Raw genomic sequence first — 23,361 nt, 5'->3', positions numbered from 1 at the left:
AAAATATGGAATATGAATGTTTCTTCCCTGTCTGGAGCTTGCCTTTTCATTTTCTTAATGGTGTCTTTCAAAGAACATAACTTTTCATTTTCATGAAGTCCAACTTATCAATTTTCCTTTTATGGTCAGTGCTTGTGCTTGGGTTTGTGTCCTAAGAAATACACAACCCAAAGGTCATGAAGATTTTCTCCTACATTGTTTTCTAGAAGTGTTTTCAACCAGCATTTTTTGACAAAAGTGTAACGTATGGAAACCTCACTAGAGACCAGACATGGAATGGGGAAGAGGAGGGAAAAACTAAGAAAAAGGATGAGAAATTTGGTGACAAAATAGAGCTGGCCCTCTTGATAAGCATGCATATTAATGGGATCATGAAAATAAGCACAGTCCTATAAACCCCAAGACCTCACAGAAACAGATGTATCCTAAAGGAGAATCAGGAGGCAGTAGGCACTTATCACTTTCTGATTTTTCTTCCTTTAAAAAAAAATTTAGAGTGAATTCATTCGTGGGGCAACTGGGAGAACACAGGCTGCAGACTAATGCTTGGGAAGCGCCACAGCTGCCTCGGGCTTATAACACACTTGATACACACAAATATATATAAACATATACATGCATAAGATTTATTTTTTCTACTTCAAGACCATACTTGCTGGGCCATATTTAGCTTACCGCTTGTCTTAATCAAAATGGAATAGATTCCAACAGCACAAACAAGTCTCCTTGAGAGGGTAGTGAGAGGTCAGCCCCAGGGGCAGAGTTTAAAAGAGTAAAACATGCAGAGTTGGGCCAAGTGGTGACTAAGAGGGAAGGAGATAAGATCTGTCTACAAATACCTGGAGGCTGTAAACAACAGGAGAGTGACAAACTAAACCAGCTCACAACAAAGGCGGCCCAGGAATTCGCTGTGCATTCAGGAAAGGAAGTAGACAGGCAGGGGAACCTTCCCACTGGCGCGTTCTCGCTGGGATGGGCAAGCCCGGCCCTCCTCCCCCAACTCCCGCCCGTCCATTCTCCCCAGCTCCCTGGTGCTCTTCATCCCCTTTGCAGGGCCACCATCAAGATCCTGGTTTCACATGGCACGTGGCTGTCAGGCCACCTCCCATCAGGGCTCTCAGATCTAACTTCATCTGCCTTCACTCCACTGCCCAGAAATCCTCACAAAAACTGTGGGGACCACGTCCCTCTCTGGCTCCAAACGCTGCAGGTAAAAGTATAAGGACCTTGGCAACGACCTTGGTTTGGTCTTCAGGCTTCTACCATGTGGCCCCTGAAGACCTTCCATCCTTCCCAACAAGCACCTGTCCTGAATCTCTCTGCTCAAGGAGACCGGCCTTCCAGACCTCGACCCGTATGGCAACCACTGCCATGTCACCCCCTTCCAATCGGATTCAGTTTTAACCCAAGATGTTATAGGTGTCTTCAATGTCTGGTGCAGGGGATTAAAACAAGAAAGCAAGAGTGTGGACCTTGCTTTCAAGAAGCTCACAATCTCCCAGTAAGAGACATACATAAACAATTAATTAAACGAAGTTATATGAATGATCCTTTTTATACTATAGTATTTATACCGGTGATATGAAAATAATACTGTAAAACCATAATAGAGGGTGAAATTAATTTTTCCTGGAAGGTCTGGGGACTGCTTCCCAGAAAGGCTTGTCCCAGGATAATTAGGAAAAGGATGTGTGTGTGTGTGTGTGTGTGTGTGTGTGTGTGTGTCTGTGGTGTGATGGGGGATGCTGATGGTGTGGCCTGGCAGGGGAGAGACAGACACACACAGCTTGGTGTCAGGCATGGTAGTGGGTCCCGGCTAGCCAGCTGGCACTGAGGGGCCGGGAGGCAACGGATGGTGGGAAGGTGGGCTGAGAACAAGTGTTGGGAAAGGTCTTGCATGCCTTGTTGCAGAGTTTGAACTTGATCTTGCAGGCAAAGGTGAGTCGCCTGAAACGTAACATGATGAGATCTGTGTCTTCCAGAGACGCATCTATAAGGGGGACAGAAAGCAGTGACAGCGGAAGTGGAGGGAGGCGACGTCTGGAGGACACAGCTGGCGTGCCCTGCAGCCCCCGGGGGTTCAAGACGCCGCCGGGGTTTCTGGTGTGCGTGGCTTGCAGGGCTCCGGATGCAGTTCCGGGAGCCCCTCCTTCCCGGGGCGCGCAAGCCCACGTCTCTTCCTCGTCACCTCTTAATGGCCATTTTCTCTCTCTCTGCGTGGGCGCATTCAGCAGTTATGGACTGCCGCTCCCTGCTTTTCTCTCACCTCAAGGTTTGCTCATCCAGCCGTGTTAACAGGCGCCGTGCTGCGCTTTTTCCAGGTGGCGCTTCTGTTCAGCAGTGTAGCTGAGGTGGAGATTAAGTCTTAGCAATACGCCCACCTTTAGGTGGGGGGTCTGTTGCTGTAAAAGCAACCGGAAAGCATCTTGGGGGAGGGGTGGGCTTCCAGACCTTTGCATATTGCCTCATAGCATTTTGGGAATTATCTTAGGTATCTCTTGCATCGTTTATCGATCCAAACAATGATAAAAAGAAAAAAAAAGTGTATTTATACAAACTCAGAGGGGTGTATTACTTTCATTTCATAGTAATATTGTTTTGTTCAGTGTTATTCAGTCAATGAAGGAAAAAAGAAAACCTAAAACCAAAAGAAATCTTTCAACACAGAACCATAAAGTTTCTGCCTTGCCACATTTACAGTCTCGGGCGAGTCTAAGAGCAGGAGGTGAGACATTGCAAGCCCAGACCTTCCTGCTGGACGGAGGCTTTGAGGCCCCGCTCAGTGTGAGCAGGACACGCACCTCAGGGTTATGTCCACGGTGCTGCAATCTCGTAAACGTGCCCACGGCAGCGGGCTTGCAGACTTGAAAAGGAGGTACTGCCTGGGTTCGAAAGTGAGCCAAAGACCTTAACGGACACCTCATCAAAGACGGTCCTCAGATGGCAAAGGAGCGTATGAAAAGATGCTCCGCATCATGTGTCATCAGAAGAATGCAAGCTAAAACAACAGTGAGGTAGCCCTGCACGCCCATTAACATGACCACACTCCAGGCACCGACAGCACCAAAGGCTAACAAGGCTGTGGGGCAACAGGGGCTCTCACTCACCGCTGGTGGGAACGTGAAATGGCGCAGTCACTTTGAGAGACAGTTTGCTGGTTTCTCATCAAACTAAACATACTCTTACTGTCCAGTCCAGCGATCACACGCCTCGGTACTGATCCAAAGGAATGGAAAACTTATGTCCACACGAAAACCTGCACACGAATGCTTGTAGCAGCTGCGTTCATAATCGCCAAAACCTGGAAGCCATAATATCTTTCAGTGATGAGTGGATAAATAAACTGGGGTACCTCCAGACAATGGAATATTATCCAGCACTAAAAATAAGTGTGCTATCAAGCCATGAAAAGACACGGAAGAACCTTAAATGCATACTTCTGTGTGAAGGAAGCCAATGTGAAAAGGCTATATACTGTATGATCCTAGCTCTATGACAGTTTGGAAAATGCAAAACTATGGAGAGAGCGAAAAGATCAGGGGTTTCCAGGAGTTGGTAGGGGAGTGAATAGGTGGGGCACAGAGGTTTTTAGGGAAGTGAAACTACTCTGCACGATACTGTAATCATGGATACACGTACCCAAACCCGTAGGATGTACAACACCAAGAGCAAACCCTAACGTAAACTATGGGCTCTGGGGGATGAGATGTGTCAATGGAGGGCCATCAACTGTAACAAACGTACCATCTGGTGGGGGTGCTGTTAACAGGGGGAGTCTGTGTGTGTGGGGGGGACAGGGGGTGTATGGGAAACCTCTGTACCTTCCCCTCAGTTTTGCTCTGAAGCTAAAATTGCTCTTAAAAGAAGTCTTAGTTAAAAACAGGAGCGGCACAGCTGCTTCTGGGAGGGGTACCACTTGTTTAGCACCTGCCCCTTTTCAAGGCCTCCTGTCCCACTGTATCTCTGCATCTTTCTGAGGTGGCTTTGAATGGATAGCGCATTTGTTAACCGTCCGAATTTGGCGGAGGGCTGAGGCCCAGGGCGCACAAGTTAGAGAAGGGCTGGGGACCACCGGCAGGAATCCTGACCCCCAGGCGTTTTCCGGGGACCCCGTCCTGCACTCCTTGCGAAGCTCCCCTGGCAGCAGCACCTGGCTTGTTAGTGCACCTGAGCTCTTGCCAGGGTGGCTGCAGCTTCTGCCTGTTGTAAAACACCGTCCCAGCCTGATCTTCCAGAAAAGGATGGGAAGTTAAACCTAAAGATTTCTGTGTCGACACAAACTCAGCTCAAGTCATTCCTATAAGGTTTTAATACTAGGAATCAAATTGCTATCTAGCTTCTGCTATTAAATGTTTACTAAACAATAGCAACTAGAACATGAATCCACAATGCTTTTCATCTTTATTAATCTCAAATCCATTCCCCTGACCAAGGGTTACTTTTGAAATAGCAATAGCATTGAGGTAAATGTCTGTTTCACTTTGTTTTCCCTTATGTTTTGTACACAGGTAGCTACCAAAAATGCATATATACAAATGTATAAGGAGAGAATTCCCCCCTGCTTTACTTATTTAGTCTTGATAGCGGATATTTTTTTTAAAAAGTACACAATCTCTAATTGAATCTCTATGCAATTTCCTATACCCATCCAGTCTCACTGCTTAAAAAATACCAAAATGAAGATAAAAAGTAAATCCAGGGGAAAACTACCAGGAGACTATTTCCAACAACAGATGACTCAACGAGCACCTGAGAATTTGTTGTACTTGTATGTGCCGAGGTTCTGAACTTCCTGTTTCAATAAAATACCAAACAAGTTGTGTTTCCTTTATAAATAAGCTATTACATCAAGCCCTGTTCCTATAATCTCAGGTTTTTGTCTCCATTCCAACATTTTCTTTGGCAAATGTAGAAACATTCTAATTAAAGTGGAGAGGAAAACAAGCATCATTCACCACGATAAGAATAATGCACAAAAGCACATCCTCGTTTTTTCATTCTTTCGCGGTTCTGCCCCACTTTGAACAGTGTGGGACTGGCGTCATGTAGTCCCAGGCTAATTCCCAGGTAATGACTTGAAGCAGGCCTGAGTCACTGGAGAATAGAATTAATTCCAAAGGTATCAATAATTCCTGTCACAAGCTTAACATTCTCTTAAAAATATCCTTCCGGGCCGAAGAGGAAGGCATTCCTTTAGGTCATCACATAACAACATCAAGGTTTCTTTTTAAGATTCCGAGATTAGAAGAGGCCTTCCTATTTATAACCACGCAAGCCCAAGTTGAAAGGAATATTCTCATTTCCCAGGAGTCTTTAAATGTTCACGTTTATCAAAACTTTTAAAAGCCATATATTCGCTCTAAGAAGTACCATCTAAATAGGTGCAATGCTTTTTAAAATGCATGGTTGAATCACAATTAGGATCTCACTGCTTTCCTGCTCCTCCCCAGTTAAGTAGGGTGTGTGTGTGTGTGCACGCGTGAGAATACCTGTGTATACATGTGTGCATTTTATGCAAATGAGAGCCAAAGCTCCTTTTCTTTTAATTTAAAACCACTGTATTTTGGAAAGTCAAAATCTGAGCTGCACCCAAGGGGAAAGCTGCAGTTCCGGTGTGACTGCAATAAGAAACGAGCAAGTTCTTACTGCAATAAGAAACTGGAAAGTTCGAGGCTTTTCCACTCCCATCTGTTGCCAACCCTTTTCAGATTCCAGTTTGCTATTCTTGGGTTACAGCAGGCAAGGGAAAGCCCACCTGCTCACTCTGCACCCACCCTGTACCCTCCTTCCCCGGGGGATGTGCCGCGGCGGCAACATACAAGGTGCGGGTGTCCCTCCGCCTCTGCCTGCAGACCCAAAGCTAAACGCGGTGCAGACGTGCGCGCTTCAGCTGGGAGGGCTGCAGAGACGGGGTCACCTGGGGTCACCGGCACCAGTTACCTGGCCTGCCCTAAAGCACCGAGAGCACCGACCTCAGCAGGCAGTCTTTCTGGGGGCAGTGCCCTCCACTCCTCCGCTTCCTTTGCGCGGCCACTTGCCCGAGCGGTGTGCACGGGAGGGGCCTGGCCGACAGTGTTCACTGCTGACCCACGAGCTTCTCAAGGTGAGGAGCCCGGACTCCTTTTCTCTGCTGTTTGGGGCTGGCGCCGGGCTGTCTCTGGTGTCGGGAGCTTCTGCTTTGCTCGCTCTCTCCTGGCCCCTCTTCCCTTTCTGAGCTCTGCCCCGATGGTGGCTTCCCAAAGGCTGGAGGTGGCACTGCTTCCCGGGCGAGTACAGACTCTCCAACCCGGACTCCCGGCCAGGGGCAGGAGCATGCCCTCTCTCCCGGTGACCCGCTGCCTTCATGTACCTTCCTCCTGCCCCTCTGCAAATTCTGTGTGTGAGACATTCTCGTTGGGGGACTCAGGGGCAAATACAGGCACACCTTGCAATTGTAACACCAAAGATCACTTATCACCATAAAGATGTAATAAAAATTTGGGCTTCCCTGGTGGCGCAGTGGTTAAGAATCTGCCTGCCGACGCAGGGGACACGGGTTCGAGCCCTGGTCCAGGAAGATTCCACATGCCGCGGAGCAACTAAGCCCGTGCACCACAACTACTGAGCCTGTGCTCTAGAGCCCGCGAGCCACAACTACTGAGCCTGCAAGCCACAACTACTGAGCTCACGAGCCACAACTACTGAAGCCCACACGCCTAGAGCCCGTGCTCCGCAACAAGAGAAGCCACCGCAATGAGAAGCCCGTGCACCACAACGAAGAGTAGCCTCCGCTCACTGCAACTAGAGAAAGCCCGCGCGCAGCAGCGAAGACCCACCGCAGCCAAAAAAATAAATTAAAAAAAATATATATATAATAAAAATTTGAAATACTGTGAGAATTTCCCCAAAATGTGGCACAGAGACACGAAGTGAGCAGATGTTGGAAAAATGGTGCCAACAGACTTGCTCGACGCAGGGCGGCCCCAAACCTTCAATTTGTAAGAAATTCAGTATCTGAGAAGTACAATCAAACGAGGTGTGCCTTTACACACGTGCAGACGCGCTAAGCTTGTGTTGGCTGGAAAAGGGCCGCATACCCTGGCAACGTGACTGTTTATTATTCAGCCCGCGCTGACCACCGTTTGCTACATGTGAGACTCTCCGGAGGTGCTGGGGGCAGAGAGACCAAAAGCAAGGACTTGTCCTCGGAAGCTCACCTTCCTGCTAAATGCAGGGTGAGTACCCACCTGGGGGTGGGGAGGCGGGTTCACTAAGCGAAACACGGCGCGCTTAGGGAAGCGGTGAGTTCGGAAGTAGCGCAGCGAAGTCAGAGTCCGAGGCGAGCGGGACTGACGATCCTGAAGGACACGCTGCCGGAACCAGACGAACCAGGAAGAGAGACGAGCTCCTTCTCCTTCACCCCGTCCCCCTTCCAGGTGCCACTAGCGCTGGGCTCCCGCCAGCAGCTCCCAGAGACAATCCAGGCAGAGAACGGCGGGTGAGCGCCGGGAGGGAGTGAGCTCTGGCCCGGGGCGTTTCTTCTCCTTCATCCCCGGTATCTCAGTGCCGAGGGGCACCTGCCACCGGCACGTAAAGTCCACCTGACGTGTCAGGCTTACCACCTGTGAACAAAGTGACCAATCCCTGCTCTAGAGTCTGTATTCCGGACTGGATTGGAATGAGGCCCCTCCAGATGTGTGACGAGGCCCAGGAAGAGGACGGAGGGAAACGCCGCGCCCTGCCTCTGTCTCCTTTCCTCAGTGTTTTCTCCCTATTGATGGTGATGATGGTAAAGATAACCTTTGCGGAGCCTTTATGGGCACCCGGCACGCCGCCCGGGACCAAGGTTAGCACAGCGACTTGTCCGCTTAGTTCTCAGAGCAGGTGAGATCGTGGCCTCGCCAAGGTGCAGGGAGGTGACGGCGGGTGCTGGTCCACCCGGGAACTGAGGGGACTGTGTGCAGCCGTGGGGCACCCAACCCGGTGCTCCCGGCCACTGTCACCTTCTGGGGGCGGTTCGCTCCCTTCCTGTCCTCTGGGGCGGGGGTGTGCGGAGAGGTCTAGAGGATCCTCTCAGGTCCTCTGCTGATTGAATTTACCTATGGGACCAACTGTAAAGCTACGACTTACCATAGCATCTACATAATAGGGTTTTTGTGTTCATCCTTTGCTTTTGTTCCCTCCAGCTTTGTCGAGGAATAACTGACAAACGACAACTGTATGCACTGAGCTTGTATGACGTGATGTTTTGTGTACACAACTGTATACGCTGAGCTTGTATGATGTGATGTTTTGTGTACGTACACGTTGAGACGACGACCGCAGGAAGCTGGTTAACACACCCACCACTGTGGGTGGTGGGAACACCTAAGACCTACCGTTCATTCTTCACTTTTCGCCCTTCTACGTCGCCTGGGTTGGGCCTTGGCCGTCTCACGGTTGATACTGATCATCTTCCACTGCACTGTATCACCCTCCAGAAGACTGCGAATCCCAGCACACGAGGGGCTTCTTTGGCCTGGATCTGGCTGGGTTGTTTCAGTTCTAGATTGTTGGCGTCTCCTGTGTTCCAGGCTCTGCGCTGGTCGCTGGGCATACGTGTTAGACTCTGCAGTCCACGGCCCGTCCGCAGGCGGGCTCTTCTGTGCGCCTGCCCCCTCCCGCTGGCTACTGCCTCGTCCGTCCTCAGTCACGGGGTCACTACTGTTCCAAAGCCTGGACCTCCCTGTCTGTCATGAGCGATGGGGCCAACCGTCCTGGATGTGGAGTTGCTCCCCTCAACAGGCAGATGCCTTCACCTCCTCTACTGTGTATAACCCGTGGGCGTGCGGTGCAGAGGGCCGCCCCGTGAGGCTCTCCGGAGCTGCCTGAGCTACAGCAGATGCCTTCACCTCCTCTACTGTGTATAACCCGTGGGCGTGCGGTGCAGGGGGCCGCCCCGTGAGGCTCTCCGGAGCTGCCTGAGCTACAGCAGATGCCTTCACCTCCTCTACTGTGTATAACCCGTGGGCGTGCGGTGCAGGGGGCCGCCCCGTGAGGCCCTCCGGAGCTGCCTGAGCTACAGCAGATGCCTTCACCTCCTCTACTGTGTATAACCCGTGGGCGTGCGGTGCAGAGGGCCGCCCCGTGAGGCTCTCCGGAGCTGCCTGAGCTACAGCAGATGCCTTCACCTCCTCTACTGTGTATAACCCGTGGGCGTGCGGTGCAGAGGGCCGCCCCGTGAGGCCCTCCGGAGCTGCCTGAGCTACAGCAGATGCCTTCACCTCCTCTACTGTGTATAACCCGTGGGCGTGCGGTGCAGGGGGCCGCCCCGTGAGGCCCTCCGGAGCTGCCTGAGCTACAGCAGATGCCTTCACCTCCTCTACTGTGTATAACCCGTGGGCGTGCGGTGCAGAGGGCCGCCCCGTGAGGCCCTCCGGAGCTGCCTGAGCTACAGCAGATGCCTTCACCTCCTCTACTGTGTATAACCCGTGGGCGTGCGGTGCAGGGGGCCTCCCCGTGAGGCCCTCCGGAGCTGCCTGAGCTACAGCAGATGCCTTCACCTCCTCTACTGTGTATAACCCGTGGGCGTGCGGTGCAGAGGGCCGCCCCGTGAGGCCCTCCGGAGCTGCCTGAGCTACAGCAGATGCCTTCACCTCCTCTACTGTGTATAACCCGTGGGGGTGCGGTGCAGGGGGCCGCCCCGTGAGGCTCTCCGGAGCTGCCTGAGCTACAGCAGATGCCTTCACCTCCTCTACTGTGTATAACCCGTGGGGGTGCGGTGCAGGGGGCCGCCCCGTGAGGCCCTCCGGAGCTGCCTGAGCTACAGCAGATGCCTTCACCTCCTCTACTGTGTATAACCCGTGGGGGTGCGGTGCAGGGGGCCGCCCCGTGAGGCCCTCCGGAGCTGCCTGAGCTACAGCAGATGCCTTCACCTCCTCTACTGTGTATAACCCGTGGGCGTGCGGTGCAGAGGGCCGCCCCGTGAGGCCCTCCGGAGCTGCCTGAGCTACAGCAGATGCCTTCACCTCCTCTACTGTGTATAACCCGTGGGGGTGCGGTGCAGGGGGCCGCCCCGTGAGGCTCTCCGGAGCTGCCTGAGCTACAGCAGATGCCTTCACCTCCTCTACTGTGTATAACCCGTGGGGGTGCGGTGCAGGGGGCCGCCCCGTGAGGCCCTCCGGAGCTGCCTGAGCTACAGCAGATGCCTTCACCTCCTCTACTGTGTATAACCCGTGGGGGTGCGGTGCAGGGGGCCGCCCCGTGAGGCCCTCCGGAGCTGCCTGAGCTACAGCAGATGCCTTCACCTCCTCTACTGTGTATAACCCGTGGGCGTGCGGTGCAGAGGGCCGCCCCGTGAGGCTCTCCGGAGCTGCCTGAGCTACAGCGGGAGAACCCACTGCATTCTTCCCCTGGCCTCCCAGGCGACGAAACTCAACCCCGAGGCCATGAAGGACTTGGGAAAGGGCACAGGCCCTGTTAGAGGCAGAGCTAGGATCTGAGTCCAATAGAACTATCAAAGTACCTTCCGACCTCCTCTTCATTTAGGTTAAAAATACGTCACTCGCGGCTTACCCCCTTCAGTATAACACAGCAGAAGCGGCGCTTGGGGAATGTATGCTAACAGCATGTGAAAAACTGTGTCTGGAAGGACACAAAAATGTACTTTTTTTTTTGTAAAAGAGGAAAAAGAAAAGAAACCTTCCCATTTGACCACTGTTTCAAAATCAGTTGGACATAAGCAGTGGTGCTTGTTTCTTGGTAATGCCCTAGGAGTTGCCTGGAGGGGCTCTGAGTGAGTCGGTAGGGCCACAAGGAAGGATTTGCTTGACCCTTGGGAGTGGGGTCCTATCTCAGGGCCGGATCGCAGTGAAAGCGATAACGTTCTGTAACTGCAACTCCCATCGTAAGGAGGTGTTCTGGGTAAAACACTGGTCGTGCGTCGTCACCTGGCTCTCGCTGCTCTGCGGATGTGCTTTGGTGAATTTTCTTAAGACAAACCATCCTTTACAATAAACCCTCTCCAGGATCCTGCACAAGGAACATGCCCGACTAGGTCCACGCAGAGCACGCGGCAGGGAGGCCATGGGGACAGGCCCGGCGCTGCACATGGCCTCACCCCGGCTCTCCTCATCTCCCTCCGGTCACAGCAGCGACTCAAGAAAACGGGGGCCCAGGGATGAGGATGTCGTGAAGCCGGCCGGGGACCATCACCCCTTTTCTCTCCAGAGCTTCTGTTTGCCCGCAGACAGACTGCAGAGCAGCTCAGATGTTCCAGACCAGGATCCGCATTCGCAGAAGAAGAAAGCAAGAAACAGAGCCTGCTTTTATCAGATGACTACCATCTTAGCAGAGAAAAACCTTCATGGGGGAAAGGCGACCTTCTCCACTCGAGAAGCCCTCAGCGGCAATTCCACAGCACTGCACAGGCTCTGTAAACATATACTGATAACATTCCCCACACTGGGTTTATAAAGGTGCCCCAGACCTCCTCTCGGTCTGAGCAAAGACAGAAATCCTCAGTGAAAAATAGCGTCTGAACCGCAGCCTTGAGGCAGCCAATTGAGAACACTAAGGCCCTAAAGAAACAAAAAAACAAGACAAAACAAAACAAAAGAAAAACAAGGGTCTACATCACTTTAAAAGTAAATAAGTACAGCCTAAACATTATAGATTGACTTTGACTTAAAAAGAGGAAAGAGAAACTGACTACTGCAGGGAAACCGTTTTATCTTCGAATTAAAAGCAAATGAGATGATAGCAAATCTTTACATCCATGGTACGGAGCCCAGTGTAAACCAGAAGCAAGAGTGGGTAGGGGGTTTCTCAGCAGATGCTCCCTTCCGTGGCTGCTGGGTTGGTGGTTCTGTGTTGGGGTTCAGAGCCCTGAGAAGGGGGTCACTGCTCATCCTGTTGGGCCACCAACCGAGGTCTGAGCAGAGACCAAGCCCCTTCCTCTCCTGGGACTCAGTTTCCTTATCTGCAAACCGAGAGGGCAGCTCAAGGACTCTGATACTGAGAAGGTCCCCTTGGGATTTACGAGCATCGAGTCAGAGTCCTGTGCTGTTTCCTTTTGAAATGACTTTCAGAACCTAAGGCTTTGCTGTCCCACCACTCACCAGGTGCTTATCACTCCAGGAGCTGCACAGGTGCTTTCAAACGTCTCCTTTAATCCTCGCACCAGCCCTGTGTGTTGGGGTTATCATACCCATTTAACAGATGGAGAAGCCGAGGCTCTGAAGAAACTTACTCGTTTTCTAGGAAGTACTAACATCTGCTTTTCTACCCGGCTACACTGGACTCCAAACCAGCGCCCACCTCCCGATGCAGGTAACCGCCTTGTCTGAAAAATCACAGAAAAATTCTGTGATGACCGGCAAATTCAGGCTCGCTGTTGCATTCAGGGAGGGAGGGAGGAGAATGGAATGGGGTTGGGGGGATATAAAGGGAGCTCTAACTTTGTAATATTTTGTAAAATTTGCAATATTTTATTTATGAAAAGCAAACAAAAAAATGGAAGCAATGGCAATAAAATATTAAAATTTGATCAAGCTGAGTGGTGGGGACATTTATATTCTACTATTTTATTTCTATAAGCTTGAAATACTTCATCAAATGTATGTATAAAGGAAAAAATTACTAACAATACTCTGGTAGAGGTTCACAGTTTTCTGTTCTCAGTTTGCCTCATAGAATTTCCCCCTTCTGTCCCGCAGGCTTCGCCTGGCATTTTATTATGAAAAATTTCAAACATCCAGGGAAGTTGAAAGAATTTTACCGTGAACACAATTTACCCACTACCTAGATATATACATAAAGTAAGTTTCCTCTCCTTCTTTTGCATTTCAATAAACATAGAGTTTGCCACGGATCAAAATGAAGAATTCTCTGGGTTTTAGACTAAGTTGCCACTAGTCGAATTTGAATGCCCTTCTATTGAAACCCAAAGCAGAAGCTGAGTCTCTTCGTGTTATTTCTGTGAAATTCAACCATCAAACTTCACCAGTGATCCTGAAGCAGGAGGTGCCAGAATTACTTGCTTCTCTAAGGGCCATATGTCCTGGAACGCAGTGTTTATCTATAGCTTATTACCCAGCTGACAAAGCACGCTGGAAGGGAGACCCCCAAAGAGGTTTCTAAAGGGCTCTTAAAATACTATTGTGTTTAAGGACATTTAGGAATTTTTAAAGCCTAGAGGATGGGAGAGAAAAACACCTGTCAGTCTAACCATTCATCCCACACCGGGGTTGATTTCAGGGGGGAAATTTCCATTATCGGCGCATATACTGACCTCAGGGGCCAGGAGTGAGGAATCGCTGTTACCAGGGTCTGTTCCTCGACGTCTGCTAATGTGTACACAGCGCGGGAGAGCAAGACCCTAGTGATCAAACAGCCCAGCGTTCGGCCGCCGCAGAGCCCACAGCACAGCGGGCCCAGCTAACGTCAGCGGCAGGCATGCAGCCGACCAGAGTGGCGGATAGTCGGTCACGGCACCGAGTGAGGGGCCGCGGGGTAGGAAGGCCCAGGTCTGAGGCCGGTCTCCACTGCCCTAGGAGGGTCAGAGTGGCCGCAGGCAGCTCCAGCTCCCTCCTCTACGAGGCGGGGCTCATCCTCATACCCGCCCCATAGAATTACTGTAGGAGCTGAATCAGGGAACACGGGGCGAGGATGAACTTTGGAAACTCTCAACTGCTCTTTGGGGACTTCCCTGGTGGTCCAGTGGTTAGGACTCGGCACTTCCACTGCCGGGGGCCCGGGTTCGATCCCTGGTTGGGGAACTAAGATCCCATAAGCCGCGTGGTCCAGGCAAAAAAAAAAAAAGAACAGGCAGTCTTTCACAGAAGATGGCTGTGAGAGATCTTTTCTATCAGTGCCTTTAAGAGATTACGACCTGCTCGTTGGAACCTCACAGCTCTGACGCCAAATCCTTTCCGTAGGCTCCTCTAGTTCGCTTTGTCACGTTTCTGTGATAACTTACTGCTTGTGACGACGTCTCAACACAGATTGGCACCCGACAAGCCACATGAGGAAAATTGGTTTTAGAGCCACATTCCAGATTAAGCCCTTTGTCAATCTGAACCCAGAAACCAATAGATCCTCCAGTGGCCCGGGGCCAACTGGACTTGAGTTTGAGAACGAGCCCACCTCTTCCTCTTCCCACCCAGGATGTCTTGCTCTTCGTGGTCACTGCTTTGTCTTCGGCTGCACTGGCTTACAAAACTTTTCAGAAAACATAAACCGAATGTTTTTCACTCTCTCCATGCCTGAAACGATTGCAGACTGATAACATTTAAGACAATGTCATTCCCCTCCCCTCCTTCCACTACTGACCTTTTTGCTTTATGTTTCACTCTTATTTCTATGTGTAATGATGATACAGTCGGGACCTTAAGTTTTTTACTTGCTGTCATAACACACTCCCATGCTATTGAAAACCCTCTGCAAAAATAATTTTTCAAACTCTGCATAATTTACAGTCATTCTTCTGGTAATGAATGCTTGTCCCTCACTGCCTGACTTTTTGCTCTCCTAAAGAACTTTCTAATGCAAAAAGTTTTAAAATGAGGGTAGCATTTGAAATTCAGTAGAACAAGATAACTCATAGGGACCACGTGTGTCTTTTTAATGCATGTCTTTCAGGTATTTTAAAGTAAAAATATTTATGAATGGAAACTTCTCTTGAATTATTTTCATTTCAATAAGCATATATACTGAGAATTATCCAATAGATACTGCTGCATCATCACACCTTGGTTTTATGACAAATAAGATATAAAAGCATTCAAATGCTGTACACTGACTTAAGAATTCATAAATCCTTGATACTTTGCATGTAATTTATTTAGCTAGAACAAATACAACAGCAACATTTGAAAAGTTACTGAGGAAAACTGGGTCTTTCATTTGTTCTCATCGGACACCTTAGCAGAGCATCACAACCAGAAGACAGGCAAAGCGTATGGCACATAGTAGGTACTCAGAGGAAGTTTCCTTTCCTTTCCCTCCCCCACGAACTTGTCTTCCTGAAAACAAAACTTTGTTGTTCAGGATTTCATCATTTCCAGATGCCTGCTCTTCAAATGACATCCAGAGCAATACACACTGATGTCACAAAGCCTGGAATGTCTGGTGGGAAACCAGCAGTAGGTGAGCTCACTGGATACTAAGATCCTGTTTTCATGTCAATATCCTTAGTAATAAAATATGAGGAAAGAGAGGAAGTATAGCATATAAGTGTTCCTCACTCACTATCCCAGCCTCAATTTACATGGAAAAAGATTCCTATAAACTGAGGTGTCAGTGATTCAAGAAGGAAAAAAAAAGAAAAATAAAAAAAAAAAGAAATCCTTAATAAGTGAAAAAACATCATTAAATATACCTCTGTGTCACTAACATTTCTCTAATGTCGGTCGCTACAGAACGAACCTGCCCTCCTGAGACCAGCAGGAAGACAGATGTCTGGGGAAAATTCTTGTAGATTTATCTAGGTAGTTTGATGACTTTTATACTCCACTTTTCACACATTGATTATTTAAGAAAAATCTGCTTGGAAAAGCAAAAGTCTGCTTTCAGTGATTGCCCTTTCATTCTTTCAATGTTGCAATTTCTGTCCCTTTACCCTTTTGATCATTTTTTCTGATGTCCTATAAGTAACAGCCGATTACAAACTATGTGAAGTCTCCCACTGGAGTCCCTTCCACTAGAACTGGGATTCCTGCCCTCTCAGTATGGTGCTAGTAGGCGGTGCAAGGCATGACTCCGGACCGCAAACAGCTGGGGGAGATGGGCAGAGATAGAAACCATGAGCCCAAGGGCTGGCCAAGGCTCACAGTGTCCTGGGAAGGCCAGTAACCAGGAATGTCTCAAGCATGTGGACCAACGAATGATTCTGCTCAGCGTCTATCTGGGGGACAGTGAGAGGGCAGGGCTCAGGGTGTTTCTACTGTCCTAAGCAATCCGGTGCTGGCCCACGCTGACCCATTCCACCCCGCAAACGATGGAACCCTCCCTTGGGACGGGTGTCCTCCTACCCGCAGGGAGCTGCTCAACTCCTCCTTCCAACCGCAAGGCCTGTGTTCCCAGGGACATTCTCATGAATGCAACTTTCTTTTCAGAGTTCTCCTTTTCCAAACCGTTTTTTTTTTTTTTTTCCTTTCTTTCCTTTTTTTTTTTTAAAGTTTAAGTGAATTCAGTTCTTGCTCCAATAAAGGTTGCTGCCCGTTATAGACTGACAGCTTCGTGCTCGGCCCAAACTTCCTCCTGGTTCCCAAGCACAAGGTCAGCCTGGGAGCTGCCGACACAGCCGCCTCCCCATGGAGGTGAAGGTGAGGGGCCCCCGTGCCTCCCCCGGTGGAGGCCAGTCTGCTCAGGACCGGCCCTGAGCTGGTCGGCACCCCCCTCACTGCCATGGACGTGCCCCTTGCTCTGTCCCCTCATAGCCTCCCTCAGCAAAGTGGAAATTCTTCCTTCACCTCTGTTTCCCAAAATGGCCAGACTTTGGGGAGCTTGAGACAGAATGGCTCAGAGATAACCCGGACGGCAGGGAGCCTGAACTCTGTGCACCCCTGTCCCCGGAAGGCCTTTGTCAAGTGGGCTAGACTCACGTCAGTCAGAGGACGCTCACCTGCTCAGAGCTCACGCTCGGCACAAGTTACGCCATCAGCTCAGGCGACAGAGCGAAGCATCCCCGCCGTATGCTTCTGGGGATGGCTAGCTCACAGCCCTCTGTCTGGGTTCTCCAGACAGGAGCTCCACAAGCATTCGCCTTCTTTCTCATTTACCAAAGCTCCCTTGCCAGTAAAAATGCATTCTTACAGAGAAGCCCTGAGTTCAGCCTTATCACCGGGGGATGTTTAAGACCACAGTGAACCACCCAAGTCCCAAGACTGCTATCCTCCTGAAAAATTACCAAGTGATATGCAACCACACACAAATGTATGCCAAAAGTTGTAATCAGATTCCTAACAATCAAAAACTGGAAACGACTCAAAAGTCCATCAATCACTAGATGGGAAACAAATAACATTCTGGATCTCGGGTGTAGTGGCGCTCACACAACCGTGCAGCTGCCAGAAGTCATCGACGAGGCCCTGGAAGTGGTGAATCGCACTGCATGGAAGTCAAACCTCGATAAGGCTGGGAGAAAAGAAATCACGAGCTGAAGCAACCACCAAAATCTAAACCAGAAGGAGATCTTGGGATAGCAAAGTCGGAGGACATCCAGCTGAAATCCCACGTGGCCGAGGTAGAAGTCAGCTCGGAGGGCCCTACATCTGCCAGACTCCAGTGAGTCATTTTTCCTTTCAGATTGTTTCGTAAAAGAAAGGGCCATAGTACAGACTTCTGGTCTCCATAGCTCAGACCACCAGAGCTGTTCAGGCCTGCTCACACCCCATCCACACGTGTCACCCACAACCCAAACCAGTGGGAACTGCGCAGGTGTCCTGGCTCCTGGCTGGTGAAGAGCGCTGGGTGTGCAGGCCCCGGTTCCCTCACTCTGGGAGTATTTCCTTCAGAGGGGGGTCACCACCAGGGGCTTCCAGCCAGGATGACCGGCTCACGGGAGGCTGTGGGACCAAGGAGGTGCGCCACGGTCGGCAGAGCCAGTTATGGGACTCGGAAGGCATGTTTCCAAACCTCTCATCCCTCAGCCCACCCTAAACAGCACTGCCAGACGAGCTCACTGCTTTGTGCCCATGGCTTTTCCAAGGCCCTGCTGCCCACAGACATGAACGGCCCGCCTCTTCCTTCTCCAGATTTATCTCTGTCCCTAGGCCCATACTGGGGGGCTCATGGTTTCCTATCTCTACCCTGAACTTCTCTTCCTGTTCACCTTAGTTCTGTGTTCTCTCCCAGAACACAAAACAAAGTGTGTGCGTACTTCTAAACCCTAGGACCGGCACGGAGCAGACGCTCAGTAACTTTGCTCAGAAACTGGAGGTACCTTTGTTTTTTTTTTTAAATTTGCCCTGCAACTCCCCAGGCATAAGCGGTCATAAAGGATAAAATACAGACTGAGGTTCTCAGCCAGCAGGCTTCATTTTATAAAGAGGAGAAAACAGCAATTTCCCTCTCTTTTTACGGGCAGTACAGAAGAGGGACGTGTAAGTGTGCAGGAGAATCCACGCAGAATGATGGGGGTGAAAGCGACACCTAAGGCCACAAATAAATTTCAATAAAAGAAAAAAAAAAAAACCCGAGAGTGATCTCCCGTATTGTAACACTGAGAGAGGCAACCTTGAGGTGGAGGGGAAGGGAAAGCTTCCAGGACTTTAGGGCTAAGATATCGTGATTACATGTCTTATTTACTGGAAGTAACATGAGGTGCAAACGTGGGTGGGCGGAGGCCCCGTAAGGCCCCAAGTCGGAGGGGGGAGCGTCCGCGTGAGGGCGCACCTCCGGCTGGGGCGACCACAGTCAGATTCGACTTCCCGAAGCGCTCACCCAAAGGGCCTCATTTAAACAGGAAACCGGCGGGGCGACCTCAGGCCACGCTGCCCAGGGGTGGGCACAGCCCGCCACGTCACGCACACTGTGTTTGCCCGGTGTCTGTGTGGTTAAACCCAGGCCTCCTTCCCCGTGGAGTCCCAGGCAGGGCAAAGACCCCTCTGTGCGTGGCGGAGAAGTCATTCATTTGCCACAGAGACATTGTGGACTAGTTTGGACATGCTAGAAAACACAGTTTCACCCCCAGTCCTCAAAACTGAACTGCTGGAGGGTCGTCCATGTCTATAAAATATCACTCTCCCGTGCTGTCAAGAATGCTGGAAGTGGGGTGGGGTGATGGGGGGCTATCTACTAATTCTTGGGACCCATTAATCAAATTTGCCAATTAGACTCCGCAGGAACCTTTCTATATTTTAGTTGGCCTTTCAGACTCTTAGGCACTTCTGAGATTGTCTTCTGATCCCTATTTGTTAATCAAAAGTGGGGTAACTGTAACTGGGGGACACAGTTTGACCCAACCTGCTGAGCGGGAGAACCGTGTTTGCCTTCAGGGGCTGCCCAAAGTAGCCACTTCTTGTCAGAATATGAGTGTATTTGGAAAATGCAAGCAGGACAGGACCATTTTATTGTAAAGTCACTACGAAATGCTTCGGGTATTGTCAAATGTTGGAAAAGACTAAGTGAAGCTGTAGCCAACACTGAGAAATGCTTTGTAAGATAACCTTTAAAAAAATTTCCTCCCCCAGTTATACCCGGCTAGAAGGAACTGTGTCCTAGCAGTAAGTTTATGGTAGATTTGGATGTATCAGTACATGCAGACAAAAAGGCCTGGGATAAGTAGAGATTAAAATAAAAAAGCATTAGGCCGTAAGAGTTCTTTTAACAACAATCTCCATCTGCTATGTCTCCTTTTAAATCAGTTGAAATATTTTTGTGGGTGACTTTGTTTGCACTAACTTCCAACTTTTTATGGTTCACTAAACCCTGGATTGTGATAGGAATACAAACATTTAGGAAGAGGAGGAATTCACATCACAGATGAACTTGAGAGTTCCTTCCTACCAGAGGTTCTAAATCCGTAGTATTATTTTTAAAGTGTGTATTGATTCTGAATTCAATTTGTAATTTTAACGACAAATCCAACATGCAGATCTGAGGGTTTCAATCGCAGACAAGCCTGGGAATTGGCAAGAGTTTCCGAGAAGTGACCACGGCAGGAAGCCCAGGGGGGTTTGAAGGTGATCAGAGGCAGTGTATGGAGAGCAAGTCTTGCAGGAAAACCAATGTATCCATTAGGCTGGTGAGAACTTCACAGTAGAAACAAGTTTATACAATGAACCGCGAGAGCCACCAAAACAAAGTGCACCCACGTCAAGGTGGTAAAAACTCAAAATTTAGAACAGAAGGTACGTACAAAGTGCCAAAGAAGACGATGCTAAAAACAAGCAAACCAACCAACCCGACAGCCACCTAGAGGAAACAGGACCTGGAGACACTGACGCTGTACGCATGGGCCTCTGGGGTCAGGTTGGCCTAGGCGCCTCTTCCACAGAGGAGCCCGCCTCAGCAGACTCTATTTCTACGATGTAGGAAGGACCACTGTGTCCAGACGGCCTCACTTCTTCCCTTCTCACCCATTCCTAGCGTCCCCCAGCTGGCTTCCTGCTCCGCCTCCTCCTCGCAGGTCCTTTTCCGGGAACCCACCAAGTGCCTCAAGCCCGTCCTTCACGCAGGGGTCTCACCTGAGATACCGGTGATCACACGCTACAAATCGGCACCTACCTCCATCATTTTCTATTCCTCTCACCGGCTTCTTTTTATTGTAAGGATTTACCGTTCTGGACATCATATATGTATGTGTGTGTGTGTGTTTTTTTTTTTTTAAACATCTTTATTGTAGTATAATTGCTTTACAATGGTGTGTTAGTTTCTGCTGTATAAAAAAGTGAATCAGCTATACGTGTACATATATCCCCATATCCCCTCCCTCTTGCGTCTCCCTCCCACCCTCCCTATCCCACCCCTCCAGGTGGTCACAAAGCACAGAGCTTATCTCCCTTTGTTATGCAGCTGCTTCCCACTAGCTATCTATTTTACGTTTGGTAGTGTATATATGTCCATGCCACTCACTTTGTGTGTGTATTTCTATTCGTTTATCTGTTCTGCTGCTCTAGTGTTAACACAGCGCCCCAGGACGGCAGGGATTTCGTATGTTTTGTTTATCGTTCTAGAACCAGTGCCCTGCGGGTGCACGCTCCACGTTCAGTACACATGCGTGCGTGTTTGTGTGTACCTGTTAACACCCAAGGAAAATCTGCCATGGGACACTCTGTCAGTTGTTCTCGGCCTCAACCCTTTCTCCTTGAATCCTGCTCAACCAGAGCCCCGGGGGGGCCCAATCATCAGCCGGCACTGAGCTAGGCAGGGCGGGGTGTGCAGAGGCGAAAGTAGCATTTTCCCCGAGGAGTTTTAGTTGAACTACACAACCAGATCATATGGGCCCAAATGCCTGGCTGTGCCCGTGAGCGCAGCCCTTCAGAGGAGAGGGCGAGTTCTCCCCAAGGACTGTGCCCCTGGAGAAGACTTCGTGGGAAAGAAGTAGAGCCTTGAGGGGTGGGACGGCCTTGGAAGCAGAGAATGACCTCATGTGGACAAAGGCTCTAGAAGAAAGAGCAGTAGAGGAGCCAAGGCCGGGAGACGGGTGGGCCATGACTTCCTGGAAACACAGTGTTGTGATGGGAAAGAAGTAGAGAAGTAGAAGGCGGCAGGGCCCGGGTGACAGGGACCCCGACCACGGGGTCCCTGGATGGGGAGAAGGCAGGGCCTGGGCAGCACGGGGACAGAGGTGGGCGTCAGAGCTGCGGTTCCTGTGTCTAGCGTGAGTTCACAGTATTCACTGCATTACTAAAAACAAACCAAGAATCCTAAAATCCACAGATAAAGGAAGGCCATGCACGGAGCAATGAAGTCAAGACTGTGATTAATCCCACTCTGCGCATCGGCGGGTGAGTGAGTAAATACACACACAGACTGGTTATTTGCTTTGGAGTCAGACTTGGGTCTGAACTTAGCTCTGCAAGGTCACTGAACTTCGCTAAGCTTCAGTTTCCTCAGCTGTTAAACGGGGCCTGGAAGAGTTATTGTGAGGACTGAGAGAGGGAGAGATCATGGAAGTAAAGTGGCTGATAAACGACCAGTAACAGCATGTATGGAGCACTTTGTTACATACAAGGCATCACTGCAAGTGCTTTACATACTCAAAAGAATCACAGCGGCCACGTATGCTTCTCAGCATGCTGACACTGGATGTGATGGCGGAGGTGTCCGCACGGGACCCCCTCCCTCCCGCTCAGACCCCGTCCCGGCAATCACGGAGCCCAGGGCTGGAGGCTGCCCAAGGCCAGTGGGAGTCGGATCGGAGCCAATGCCGGCCAGGTACTAAACATTCAACCACACACAGTGAGGGTGTTTTCTTCCTAAACCTTCCTTTCCTGTAAGAATGTCTCGTAAGAACTGTTAGAACACGTTGCTGTGTTTTCACACGGGATCCTGATGTGTGTTGCACGCTAATGATCAAAGAGAAAACCAAGGGAACGACAGGGAGTGATTGCTTTTACCCCTAAATTGTGCTCTTTTGGGTTCTATTCATGTGTTCTGTTCAATTGCCCTTCTTGGTCCCGTGGTTACAAACAGTACAGGGGCATTAGATTTCAGGACAGCAAGTAAGTACTATCAGCAACTGTATCCCCGCCTTAAAAACTAATGACAGTAATGCAGCTATGGACGGTGAGGGAATAACTATACTTACACTCAACGTACAAAAGTATCACACGTGCAGTTGTGACACACTGGGTAGCGTCACGCCCTCTGGGGAAGTCACTTTGCCTTCCTGCATCTTTGTTTTCTATCTGTAAACGAGGGCTCTTTCTCAGTCTCTCTCCAGCTCTGAGATTCTTTCGGTTTAATGTGATAAGGGGCCATAAGCTGAAACAAGAAAGTGCTAGCACTTGATACCAGTTCGCGTTTGAATTATCGCGCGACTAACAAAGTGAAGTGTTGGCGGGCATCGCGTCATTTCAGTAGGACAGGGGACCCTTTTCTGTGGCTGGCTGGTATCTGAGCACCCTTGTTTGCTGGGACGGCCCCCATCTCATGAGTCTCGGTGGGACGTAGGGCCGCCTGCCCACCGTGGAGTCTGAAGATGCCAGATTCTCACTTGCCCAGCTGCTCACTTGGCTGCTAGGGTCCAGTCAACCAGCCAGCCTGAGCCAAGTAGACCCACCCACCTAGGGGCTGGAATCTGATGCCAGTGACCCAAAGAAGCAGGCATGGGGCGAGGCTCTTGGCAGGGGCAGAAGGACCCAGCTCGGAGCTGGTGGTGCTGGTTGGGGCTGGCTGCACATCTTGGCTCCTGCTTGGGTAGCGGGGAAGTGACACCTCCCCGGGCCAGTCTGGGTGGGAGCTGACTGTGGCTTCAGCTACACAGCCTCATTACTATTGTGATTATTTTTAGAACTACCCAGTGTTTTTTCAAAAAATTCCATTTTTACATAAAGCAGAAAGCATCGGTTTCCCTCACTTATAACTAAGAACCCTTTCTGTAACTGCTGGTGACGTGTGCTTTGGGGACATAAAGAGCTGTCAGGCACCCTTTGCTTATTTGTCTTATTTTGCTAAAACCATGTCATTATCTTATTTTCTCAGTCAGGATAATAGACAAACCACTTGGCAGGGAGTGCTGAATTAAGGGGTGAATTTCACACTCACGGTAACAACAAAAGTATATATAAAGTGTCCAAAATCTACCTGTTAATTATATGCACAGCTCTTTTCATAAAGAAACCCAAGAGGAATACTTTACTTACTGCCAACGTTAGGACAGAGGGGTTTCAACACCTAAAGTCAGACCCATGGGCAGGCTGACTGCTGTCACGTCTCAAGGGGATGATCCAAGAT

At 50.0% G+C, this 23,361-nt stretch overlaps 1 protein-coding gene and 1 long non-coding RNA gene across 13 annotated transcripts in view; one reads left to right on the top strand and one right to left on the bottom strand.

Moving 5' to 3' along the window:
* LOC309619777 overlaps positions 1-8,896 on the top strand; it is a 160,461-nt gene extending 151,565 nt beyond the window's left edge. Inside the window, exon 9 of the long non-coding RNA XR_014239218.1 lies at positions 1,983-8,896. This is a non-coding gene — a long non-coding RNA (uncharacterized lncRNA). The remainder of the gene's footprint in view (positions 1-1,982) is intronic.
* Positions 1-23,361, bottom strand: part of MCPH1 (microcephalin 1) — a 345,817-nt gene that overhangs the window by 151,533 nt on the left and 170,923 nt on the right. The window lies entirely within an intron of this gene.

Source organism: Balaenoptera borealis (genome assembly GCF_965194805.1).
Source record: "Balaenoptera borealis genome assembly, chromosome: 21".
Classification (NCBI taxonomy): Eukaryota; Metazoa; Chordata; class Mammalia; order Artiodactyla; family Balaenopteridae; genus Balaenoptera; species Balaenoptera borealis.
Note: the sequence above shows the minus strand (reverse complement) of the source record. Positions and strands in the feature narration are given on the sequence as shown.